A 13,285-nucleotide genomic window follows, 5' to 3' on the forward strand; every position below is an offset into this window, starting at 1 on the left:
CCCCCCCCCCTCGCGGCAGTGAAAAATGAATAGAATTGAGTATAGAGCAGTAATTAAGTTTTTAGTTCTTGAAGGAAACTCGGCGAAGAACATTGAAGAAAGGCTTTCAGCAGTTTATGGGAAGTCTTCCCCTTCATCTGCTACCATCAAACGATGGGTCAATGAATTTAAGCATGGTAGAGAGAGTCTTGAAGATGACCCCTGTCCAGGTCGCCCAACAACAAGCACTAGTCAGGAAACCATTGACAGAGTGCAAAGACTTGTGCTGGAAAATCGTCGAATCACACTCCACGAGTTAGAGGAGACCACAGGCATTTCACACGGATCCATCGAGACAATTCTTCATGAACATCTCGTCATATCTAAGGTGTGCGCAAGATGGGTGCCAAGAATGCTTACAGATGAAATGAAGCAAACAAGGGTCACCATAAGCAACTCCATGCTGACCAGATAGAACAAGAATCCAGAAGATTTTCACTTTAGGCTAGTAACCTGTGATGAAACCTGGATCCACCACTATGATCCTGAGAGCAAACAAGAATCCATGGAATGGAAACATGTCACTTCTCCCAGGACCAAAAAGTTCAAAGCCTCCAGGTCAGTGGAGAATTTAATAGCGACAGTCTTTTGGGATAGCAAAGGCGTCATCCACATAGATAACTTACCAAAAGGAAGAACAATGAATGGGGAATACTATGCTAACCTGTTGAGGCAAGTGCGACAGTCAATCAAGGAGAAGCGCCGGGGCAAGATCAGACGTGGTATTCTTTTATATCACGACAATACTCCAGTACACCTCTCGCGTTGCAGCCGCTGCTGTCCAGGAATGCGAGGTACGAAATCTTGCCGCATCCCCTCTACTCTCCAGACCTGGCACCAAGTGATTACCATCTGTTCCCAAATCTCAAGAAACAGTTGCGTGGTTGTAGATTTCAGGATGATAATGAGCTTATTGCTGCTACTGAGGCTTGGTTTGAGGACCAAAATGGCACCTTCTACAGAGATGACATCAGCGACTGGCAGAAAAGATGGAACAAGTGTCTTGACTCACAAGGGGACTATGTTGAAAAATAAATAAATGTGGTTCATACCAATATTTTGTTTTTCTATACAAGGCTCAAAACCTATTGACATCCCCTCGTACCTCAGTAGTCGATCACTTTATTAGGTTGGTCTCCTGCATTAAGTCGCAGCAATGAATCCCTAGTCCCAAATGCCTTGCCTATTGTGCTTACAATAAGCCAGTTCAATACATCTGTCAGGTCAGTAGGTCAGAATATAACTATCAATATTGCTGTCAAATGTTGATCCTGACTATGACTCCGTAGTCTGTCTACAGTAAGAGTATGTATGTCCTCACCATTACATTCATTCGTAAGCATTCCATCGATCGTCTCCCATCCCCCATCCCCTTCTCCCCATCCATGCGGAGTACATTTCGTGATGTGTGATGTCTAGTTTGACACGTAAAGCGATGGTGTTTTGTTCTCACGATAGGTTGAAGTATAGCGTTGGGTTTAAGGGGTTTAGGTTGGGGTGGGGCGTTAACATTTAGTGGTATACAGGTAAATGTTCTTATTACTGTTCATGGAAGTATTACAAGGATCAACCTCCTTCTATAGGGATAACGTTGAATTGTATCATATGATCTCGTGTTAGTGAAGACGAACAGTTGACTTGCCTTATCGTGTGTTTGTGTCTTGCACCCGCCGACACGCTGTTCTTGGACTCTGACGAAATATTCTTTGATGACTTAAATAGTTTCGTCGTATGTATTCAACCCTTGCCAATTCAAGCGTATGGCTTTTGGTGAGCAGTGGGTAGAGAGAGCGACCATATACCCCGATCTCTGGTAGAAACAATAATTATTAACGTACAGCAGTACTTATAGCCTGTTTGCTATTCTTGGTATGTTTTACATGGGGGTACTCGCCCCAGTTAGAACAGTGAAACAAGGACACGTACCAAATTTCAACCATACATCTGGTCTGGTAACTCTCGAAAGTTGCCAGACCGGTTTGGAAAGTTGCCAGTTCAGAATTTTCGGGATTACGAAAAAAATAAGCCAAATAAGAGGAGGGAGACTGATTAATGTCTTCAGATCAGTTTCAGTCAAGGCCTTAGTCATTATACTCGTACAAGATCATCGGGCGTGCAACTTTTTCAAACTGACCGTTTGAAATATATATATATATATATATGTTTAGTGTTTAATTAATGATTACATAATTAGGCGTTGATACAACCGGGTCCATACAACTAACATAAACAAAAGCTTTCTTTGAAATTCAGAAAATATACAAATTTTATACTCTCTATGAATATTTTGTATTTCATTCAAACGATATATGAATACACTGAAATAGCAAAATTATCAAAAGTAAATTTACAAATAATAGTGTAAATGTATTAACATTTTTTCTGCACATTTTGGCATATATACAATTTCACTGTGTTTAAAAAAAAGGACATCCTAGCAATGAAAGGGTCAAGCATTCACATGCGTGTCTGTACATAGTTCAACTTACAGTTAGCTAGTTGACAAAGCAGGATAGGGATCCAAAAACACTGGCAAGCATGTGCATCAAAAGAGCTTTGGAGAGGTCATTCTGTGAGCTGTGAACTTTGACATTACACATGAAAGTTAAGACTACAGAAGAGTGGGCATTTGCTGACCACAAGTAAACATTGTTTCCACTTTTAACTGATAAAGACTTTCACGGAAATGAACTTTATATAATGACAAAGTGCTTTAATTATTTGACGACTATGGATAAAATATGCAGAAATTTGGTAAACAAGCTCATTATAAAAGGTCTGTACATTGAAATGTATGTAAGGAAATCTTGCATTTACATAAACTGCAAACGTTATTCAAAGGTTAGCTGACTGAATGAAGAAACACCGGTATGAAGAACACGTACGCGTTTTTCCTCGGAAGATTGCAAAATCTACGATACTCCCAGTCTGAGATACCAGAAGAATAACGAATGAACTTCCTTAATGAATTATTGATTTTATTAGTTATTAATGTTTAGTGGAAATGCAGGAAAGTATTTTGTCAATGTCCTCCACGGCATTTAGTCAATATGGTCAAAATTGTTGCTGCCTGGGTCTTCAGTCGTCATTTCCTCCACCATGCCTCAAACACCTTCAGAACGTCAGGACAGGAGCTAACCTCCCAACGATTGGTCTTGCTGCATTTCGGTAATCTTCGCCAAGGAACCACACAAGGGGGAGTACTGCGCATTTGGAGATGAGCACCCACTGAAGGAAGACAGACAGACCCGCAAGGGCTCCGTCACAGGTGAAGTCGGGCCCCTGTATGGGTAGAAACACACACGGTGCTGGGAGAACAGACGACAGGTATGTGAGGTATCCGCTGGGCATGATGAAGGAAACTAAGGCGGCTACGATGAGAACCTTCACGGGAACTTTGGACGGGTCCTGGTGTGTCTGCTCGGGGGCTGTAGCTCTTGTGATCATGATCAGGAATATAGCGAGAAACACGAAGAAGAAAAACATTGGCGCCCATAATCCTGATGATTACCAATAGACGACCAATAAATATAAATCCGTTCAGTACAGGGCACTCAATTCCAAACGTGGCAACAACTGGACCGTATCCTAAAATTGCTGGTATGTGCCCGACAGGCCACAGTATCATGTAGAACATAGCGATCAGTATAGAAAGTCCGTGGAAGATGAACTGTTTCTTCAACGACATGGGGCTTTGCCTGCAGCAGCAGCACAAGCTCATCAGGCGGGCAAAGATGAACAGAAACACAATGAACGCACAAAAACAGGTTTGATGTATAGGGTAGAACTCAAAGACACCAAGCGATAAACAGCCATGACGCCAGTGTCCTCTAGCCATGAAGTCCATATTCATAGGGAGATAATACAGTCCGACTGTAATGTCAGCGAGGCAGAGAATGCCCACGTAGATGTTGTGGGGCTGATGACGAAGAGTTTTGTCCTTGGCGATGAGGAAGAGGATGAAGATATTTGCGAGAAAGATCCATAGCATGTAAATGAAAGAGAAGAATATCTGCCCTCCTGTCGACCCATACGGGCGTGCTTTAACCAAGAGGTCCGTCACGTTAGGATCAAGGCCGTCACCCAAGGCGGAAAAAGACATCTGCAAATAATGGAAATACTGAGTCAATGGTGTACGTTGGAACAATGTCATGCGTTTTATGTATGTATGTATGTATGTGCGTGCGTGCGTGCGTGCGCATGTGTGTATGCATGTGTATGGGGTGTTGATCTTGAACGTGGCTGTTAGGGCGTGTCACTTACTTTGTACCTTTGTACCCACCTACATCGCCCCATACCACCTTACACCACGCCGGCCATATATTATGAACGATCCTTCGGATGGGGAAGCAGTATATCAGGGTAGTTCGCGATATATGAACACAAATAATTCAGCTGACTATGGTGTTGGTACGGTTTATACAAACTTTTTACTTCTGAAACTATCCTGTGAGTGACCTGTTATGTGAAAACGTGCTTATCAAACTTACCCTGTGAGTATGCATGAACGTTTGTGAGACAGTGCGTGCGTGCGTTTATGTGTGTATATATGTATGTATGCGAGTGTATACGTGTGAACACATACCTTTCAGGAAAACCTGCAGTTCAGCCCTAAGCATCCAAGTATCCTGAGTAATATGCGTTAACGGATCTTCCCCGATTTAAACAACTGCCTGTGTTTTGCAACATCTAAAATGTATGGAATCCTAGAAAGGACATCATCGCATTGTCAGGCTCTCCTATGGTTTAAGTCCCTGGGCCTAGAGTTTCGAAGCTCTTATTGCTGAGATGGCTGTAAGTGCCATGCATTGATATTAACTAGTGACTTAACGCTAAGAGAGCTTCGAAAATCTAGGTTCGGTTTCGTCATTTTAGACAGGCGGTTGATGCGACATTTTAAACGTAGTTTTTGCAGAATTTAGAAAATCTCATCATGCGAAAAACCTACAGGGCATTTTCTGGAATTGGATGGCTTGTGTCACACGCTTACGTAATGCAGTCCTTTCCTGACCTATACAAACAAGTTTCATTAGATTCCTCAGTAAAATTACTGCAATTATAAAGTCTGATAACTAATGAGCACCTAGAATTATACAGACCTAGATCTACAACTGACCATAGCTGTTAATGTTCTTGTATTCTCGCAGCAAAGTAACATTCTTTTTCATACCAAACACGTTTTCAATCAGGAAAAAGAAGGCGAAATTAGCACAGTAATGTAAAGACATTCATAACATTACTAAACACACAAAAGTATGGAAAAGTTGGTCAAAATGTCGCGTTATCGCGCTTCGAGTTGTCATTTTGACTGATTTTGTGTGGACAAGTTTGCGACAATGGCCCTGACAGGATTTCGTAAAGATACAGCTGTTGCCAAAGATTTTCTTTCGCCGGATCTCACTCGGGTTGACAGCTGCTGGAAATGAACATGTCGGTTGTCTCCCTTTGTAATTTTCTTTACACACACGTGTAAGTTGTAGTTACTTAGGTTCGCTTTAGAATTCATTCACACAATAACAAATACACCAATAACAATAATAATTGTCACATTGAATCATAGTGTTGGTGGAATCCATGATTCATACTATAATATATACGCAGAAATCTAAATTGTAATTTTGAAAGGTTTTAGTCGTAATTAGGACGAAAAGTATAGCTGTTTATGGATTTTATCTTCTTTTTTATACATTTGTTTGGATGCAGTTTTAAGACCAGAAGTGATTCCTTTTTCGCAAATGATTGGTTGTGATTTTGAGTTCCAGGACGACTTCACAGATCTCACAGGGTATTTAACTTAAACAGCAGCAGTCCACATTCCCTGCAAAGAGTGAGTGAGTGAGTTTAGTTTTACGCAATATTCCAGCTATATGGCCTCGGTCTGTAAATAATAGAGTCTGGACCAGACAAGCCAGTGACCAACAACATGAGCAAACAATCAGACAATGTAGTGATCAATAGCATGAGCATCGATCTACGCAAGTGGGATACGATGACATGTATCGATGCCCAAGGCAGTAGGACCATTTTGTAAATTTTGTCACCACTGTATTATGATGCGACATTTTGGTATAGATTTTTATATCGTTATCGAACGCGCGATAGTATAATATAATCAAGAAACACATCCACCACACCTTTCTTATTAATCATCAACGTGTAAAATGTCAATGAAAAGATCGTAGTTGGGAAGTAAACATTTACACATGGTTCTTTGAAATGATGAATTTCTGCTAACGTCGACATAAAATGGACAAACGTATATTCATATTCCTTAAAACAAAAGAGATGAATCTGCCTTCTGGATGAGCTGGACCGTGTCCTGATTTTGGGGAAATGCTGTCAGAACTACTACTAAGTCAGACAAACGCCACATTTCTTTTAAAATATGTTTTAATACCTGAATCTAATACCAGTGATGTAATGTTCTGGGCAGCAGTAAAGATAATACTCATTTGTGCATGTCTTTGATTTTTAAAGTGCAACTGAAATACACATAAATCAACCTTATCTACTTTGTGCTTACACGTATATGTGCATGACCTAGAACATTTTTCAGGGCAATAGTTCAGTCAATAGTTCTACAGTGTCCAAACCAAATTAAAGAATTAGAGCAATTGCAAGTGTAATAAAGAAAATGTATATTTGATCTATATTTTTATTTTTTTCGAAGACACCACTGACTTCAGTTATTTTATTTTTTCTTTCTGAGCACACAACACACTATGTTCCGCTCTATATCATATATAGAAACCAACTTTAGTCAGAGCATTGTATTGGCTACCTGTTGTCAGATGCTTCACCATCATCTACAAGACCATGAAGAAGCTTTTCCCCAACTTCAACACGATCGATTGAATGTCTTTTCCGCAGGTTGCCATTCAGCATTTTTCCATCATTATGTTGTGTTTTATGTTATTCTGTCAGTTTTCAACTCTTACTTCAATAAAGATCACCCAAACATCACATCTTGTCTATTTATTTGTTCCATAAAGTCATTGAATTGTTTCAAAATCAAAATTTACTTAAATGTTTTGGAAAAAATCATGTTGAAATCCATAATTTCTCGTTCCACCGGTGACGTTGCTTTTCTGAGAGAAATGCACTTCCTGTACTGCTTACCAGACAACATATAGTATATGTTTATCACCTTCACATGGATTCAATGGTAATTTTTTCAAGAAAAAGATAAAAGCATATATCCTGAGAGGATAGTAATTCTGTTCATCAATGCAGCTGAAAATGTATTAAGTCAACAATAGCAGACATTTTAATAAATTTGACCAAAAGCACAATCATCAAATGTGTTGTTATAATGCTATTTGTTAATGTCTTATGTCTGTGTGGTTTTAAAAGTAATATATGTAGATTCCTTGTGTGTTGAGCTTTCATTTGATTTGTCACATCTCATACTTATTGACAAAATATATGACTTGTGTGTATAATCATTTTAATGGTTTTGGCGGCCATTTTGAAAATGCCAAAATGCCTGACATCAATATTTTTAGATTCCTTGTGAGATGACCTTTCATTTGAGATATCACATGGCATAATTATTGACAAAACATCTGTGTGTATATATGATTTTGGCTGCCATGTTGAAATTGGCGGCCATCCTGAAAATGCCACAAGGTAGAATTAGCAGAGTTTTGTACTTTGCACATGGCAATGATGTTCTAAAGCTTTGCTACTATTCTTTTACAATGTAAGCAGCCTAACTGGAACTGGGCGCTATAGAAGTAGATTTGTTAATGTTCTTCGTCGGGGGAGTAAATTCGATAAACAAGTTTTGACAAAATTGGTCACTGACTGGATAGCTTCAGAAATAAACAATACCATCAGTCCAGACAACACCATAGCCAGCTGATTTGTATTTATTTATTTTTTTGCATGCACCCATCCATCCATCCATCCCTCCATCCATCCATACATACATAGTTCCCTTTCACGACTTTTTGACAGCATCTCTTGTTACGAGGGTTTATTTTCTGTAATATGTGTTATTACTGACTAAGTGATAGTTACTGTTGGGCCACAATGATAAGAGCTTTGAGTGGTAGTTATTATGGGTCACGTTTGGTAAGAATGTTTTAGCGGTACACCTTTAAGGTAGCGCTCTAGGGTTTCCTCCCTTCGGTGCGTTTTGTCTGTTGCCGATCGCGAAGCTTCATACTTGTATGCTTAAGAATCGGTGACTATGTATACATAAGGGTGGTTGTTGTGTTGACGACACACACGCACGGATGCACACTCGGACTTACACTTGAGTAATACAGAATAAGTACATTCAAGACCACTTGCTGCACTAGATGTAGTAGAACTATTTCTCACTGAACATCAAGACTTTGGTGAGTTGATATAATGTTTATGACCCATTTCTTTAGATTTCACACAGTTGCATTGCACCAGAAACCTTCATTGTGAATCTTTGTATCTTCCTCTTTGGTCAATACAAATCACTGAATATTTTAGACTTGTCCGTGTTATATTTTGCTGGTTCTGGGTTCTTATACCTTTTGTCACGGCAAATTATTGACCATAACATTATAAACTGCACCATTGTGATCACATCGACATTTACGACATTTTGAAATCAACCTTATAGTCCTCAGTACCACTTTGAGATGAAACGCGACCACATTGCTGACAATTGTAGCATCTTGTTCCGGAGGACGAGAGGTTGCAAATGTAAGCAGAACAGAAGTTGTCATTTCGTTATTCAAAGATTTTCTTGGTGCCAACGTTGTAAATGACTCCTTTGCTTTGGATCAGACTCTTTGGGACACTGTCCCTGAGAGGAATTACGATCCACTATAAACAACGACGCGTTAAGGTTGGTGTGATTAAGAGTGTATATTATCAAACTTAAATCAAAGGTTGTACGTATACAAACATCAGGAATGGTAAGGTGTTTCAAATGAGACGACATGTTACGGCCCAAGTGGTTATTTAGATGCTACCCTTGAGGTGACTAGAACTCCTAGGGAATGAAACATTTTAAACTTAAGGCATATAAACGATATAAGGGGAGCCAACCCTTGGTCTTTGCTTTGCCGGCTGCCCTGTATATCACGGATATTGGCGTTGTGTAACGTTTGATTGCCTATTTGGTGCCAACTCAATGCCTAGCTCAGCTTAAACATTTAAATTACATTAACCTAAATAGAATTTAAACCTGTCCATTATATATGTTATATCAATATTTTATATCAACAAGCCAATATACCTTTAAATTATCAACACAAAATGTATAGATTTGTGAGAGAGCATGATTTGATGAATAGCTTGGATGTAATGTTGAACAAGAAGTTGGCTTTCTACAATATAGTTGCGCCATTGTAAAATATTGAGCTTCTTATTTGTTTCAGGAATGTAATAATTCAGAATACTAGTGTGGGTATATAGACACACCCTGGTGTCACCCACAGGTGGAGCAGGACTAAAGCGACCCTGACAAAAGGCACTCGGGCAAAAGCCACAAGGACAAACAAACCACCCGGTTATTTTTCCTTTACAGACAATTCCCGCCCATATTGACCTTAATGCTGATTTCTTGTGGAATTATGTGGACTTTGATGAATAATTTGGTTCCTTAAAAAGCTTTGATAAAAATGTTGATTTTGTTGTAAAATTATGCAGACTTTATGAATGATTTGTACAAGTTATTTTCTATGATATTTTAATATAATTATCTGTGTCTGATTTAAATATCAAGTCTATGACCATTTACGCTGACCATTTGCATGTTAGATTATGGCCACTATGCAGTGTTTTATATAGTAGTAGTATCAATAATAACTTATATTATAGAAAATTACCAGGTTAAATTCGGTTTTAATTAGTGGTAGGAATATTGTATTTCGTATGGTGAGCAGAGTTGCTTCCCCTTCATTACGTCACTAACATTTGCAAGCATGGTTGCACGGCGTGACAGGCGAAATTTAAAATAATCACAGCTGAAGAAAACCTATATCGAATCATTTAGTGCTCCGAAATCATGGATAGAGGTAAAAAAGATGGCGCGGGGAAGAAGATGGGTGAAGCTTTAGAGGCGTTGAAGCCCCAGAAATGTGAATCAAGCGACAACGGAAGGTGAGCAAGCGGTTGGTGACACCTCTCCGCTCGAGGACACTTGGTTTTCAACGCCCCAAAACAGTAATCGGCCCCTGTTAGCTCAGGATGATTGTTTGAGTTTGGAAACGGAATTGCAGGCTTTGAAGCTGGAAAGTCGAAAGGATTCTTTGAAAGCTGAAACAAGGAGACCTTGAAGGAGACCTTGAAAGCATGCGATCGCAACGTGATGATGTTGAGGACAATCAGCAAAGGGAAGTAACTCCAACAGGCATGACTGAGGGCAATGCTCATCAGATCACGGATTTCGTGTGGATGACCTCTTGACGTTAACAGACATTGCGATTTGCAGTTTGACAACGGTAGGCTCAAGCTGGGTAGCAACAAACCCTCTCTTAGCAGTGGGGCTATGCTAGTTAATGGACAGGTTTGGGCATACTAGATAAGATGTTTGAGGAAGGGGCCTCGACGCAAACAGTGCTAGACTATCACCGCTACATGCAGAGGCCCTCATCCATCGAGCAGTCACACTTTCACTCCACCAAGCAACACGGCATATAGCCAGTGTACGGCTCGGGGTATGCAAAACCTGCCTGCACCAAAAAACTGATAAACTTTGCATACCCTACGCATAATTGTGTGTGTCTGCCTGTTGCCCGAGGACCATAAAGACAGGCAATGTATTTTCGATGGAGTTAAAGATGGTTTCTATTTAGCTGAGCAGGATATTTTTGGTACAGTTGAAACTATGTTTTGTCAAAATCACAGATCTGCAATTATTAACAGATCTCTTGCTAAAATCAGAGCTGTTGGCACGTCACTTTAAATTGGTTTCAAATCGCCCTAAAATTGTGAAGGACGTGGACAAAATTACCTTCCAGAGGGAAAGGGACAGAACGTGTATATGACACAGGCCCTCCTGGATTCCACGATTCCGCGGTTGCAGAAAAAAATCGCGGAATTTCCCTTTCCATGCAGACAAACGTCTGGTCCGCGGAAAACGCATTTTCGTGCAGAATCCGTGCTGAATTTGCCACTTTTCTGCCGTGGAATTTGCTTATTTCAAAGATTGAGTGAAAACTGACTGACAGCCGGAAAATTAACGGTTGCACATAAAACGAACTGACATTATTGTGACAACATTTTCAAAACAATTACGTCTAAAGATACTTTATTATTAAAGCAAGTTTAGGCATGTTCCAAATAAAATTAGATGAATTTGACACTGCAATTATGTTTTCAAAATCGATCATTTTGAAAATGATTTAATTGTTATTTGAATGAAACCGGAAGTTGGTCGTCTGCATCAAAGTCACACACACTCCAACACAGCGATGACATAACATCACTGCCGCAGGCTAATTTGCATATCACGTGACCGGACGTTTCTCTTGTTTGTAAACAAATGCGCACATTCATTAATATGCTTAGACTGGCATAAGACAAGCGATTCGTCGAGGTTTTCATAATGTTTTACAGTGTTGAGTAAATATATTTTCTACTATTGTGTCAGAAAGGTTTGAAAATACATATTTATATTTCAAACCGGCTGCATGGTTTGCTATCCATTATGCTTCGATGACAGCACGTGGAGCCATACAACCCATGTAAACAAAGGATTGCTACACAAATCGAAATAGTGTTACAAGTTTTAGGATAATTTCTCACTTTTTTTACAGAAATTTAAGTAAGATCTTAGCTGGCAACTGTACGTTCTCAGTGTTGATTCTGCCAAAGCCTTAGATTTGAGTCTAAGTACAGGCCCTTGCAAGCTACTGCGTAGAGCATGTGCCGCCCCACCTGCAAGAGATAAATGCAAATGACATGTGATTCAGAAGGTTTGAGCTAGTGAAAGGCGTGACAGATAAATGTGGCAACAGATTATACAGTAAGGACAAACATCCAGGTTCCACCAGTATGAACACTGTGTCAGCAACCATACTGGAATCCCCCTGTAAGTGAACTGCCACCAACTCAATGTTATTCAATGCTCTTATCCAGAAATGCTCTACCATTATTCACGGCATGCAACGTTGTCCTTATGGACCACAGTTCGTTTCTTGTGAAATAAGAGACACCATCGTTCTAATGCTAGTACCACCGCCACGAGGTCTTTCACATTAATATGCTCGTCAACTACTTTAGGCACATCCAGGCACCAGTTCCAATAAGCAAAGTCTCCTTCCACGTATGCACCTGCGCCCTTGTCACACATATCGATATACAGATGCATAGGGGGTGAGACTGGTGCGAAACTAAGAATTCCATCAAAAATGCACATAAAATCACACCACCAGTCAATTTCAGCTCTGCATTCTGCAGCACGTTTTACTTTATGCTGACCACCTTTTTTATCACACCTTTCCAATCAAACATTCTCCTGAGGAATGTCCGACCATCCTGAACAACTTGTGCTGCTCTACAAAGCTTGCCTACAAGTGTTTTCTATTGTCTCCTATTGACTCTAGTATTTACTTGAAATTCGTGGAGTGTTATCAACAACTCTTCACATTTCCTTCCAGGTAGTGAACCTTTAGCAGCATTGTGTTTATTTCTATTCCCCCAAAAAGTATACTTTGATTGGAACCATCAACTATTCTCCAGTTGCACATCCACGAACACTCGCATAGCCTTAACACGCTGCCCCTTGTTTCTGGAAATGATCAAGAAGTCATCAAGGTATGCGATGACGCATATACTGAACCGACACCACATAATTGCGCACACAGCTCTGGAGAAGCGGTGGAAAATACTTGGCAGTCCCTCCTGCATTCCACGGCAAAGTTTTAAGAATAAGTATAATTAAACTCTCGCTGAGAATTAAATTCTCTCATCTCATTCGTAACTTTGATGCACTCTCCTATCCAGAGTTCCATGCGGCAAGCCAGCATAGAATCTTTGCCACAGGCCAGAAAGACGTAACGTTTCGTCACATCTACAAAAAAATAGATGCTCCTCCATTGCCCACCTTCAAAGAGACTATTGCACTTTATATGGCATACCTCGTTGATGTGAAGGGCTTTGTCAGCTACAAATCGGTTCGAGGATATCTGGTACCTACTTCTAATCTGCAGAAGGACAATGGATTTGATGATTTGATAAGTGATAAGTGGCATCTCTCGTGTGTATTGCACGGAGTGAAGCCTGAACTTTTATTATCGGAGGACCCCGCCGTGCG

General features: G+C 40.1%; 2 pseudogenes; both read right to left on the bottom strand.

The window, feature by feature from the left end:
- Positions 1-3,153: 3,153 nt before the first annotated feature.
- LOC137256504 (uncharacterized) lies at positions 3,154-4,141 on the bottom strand (annotated as a pseudogene).
- A 7,980-nt stretch (positions 4,142-12,121) lies between these two features.
- On the bottom strand, positions 12,122-12,879 carry LOC137256505 (uncharacterized; annotated as a pseudogene).
- Between the last annotated feature and the right edge of the window lie 406 nt (positions 12,880-13,285).

Source organism: Haliotis asinina, chromosome 11 (genome assembly GCF_037392515.1).
Source record: "Haliotis asinina isolate JCU_RB_2024 chromosome 11, JCU_Hal_asi_v2, whole genome shotgun sequence".
NCBI lineage: Eukaryota > Metazoa > Mollusca > Gastropoda > Lepetellida > Haliotidae > Haliotis > Haliotis asinina.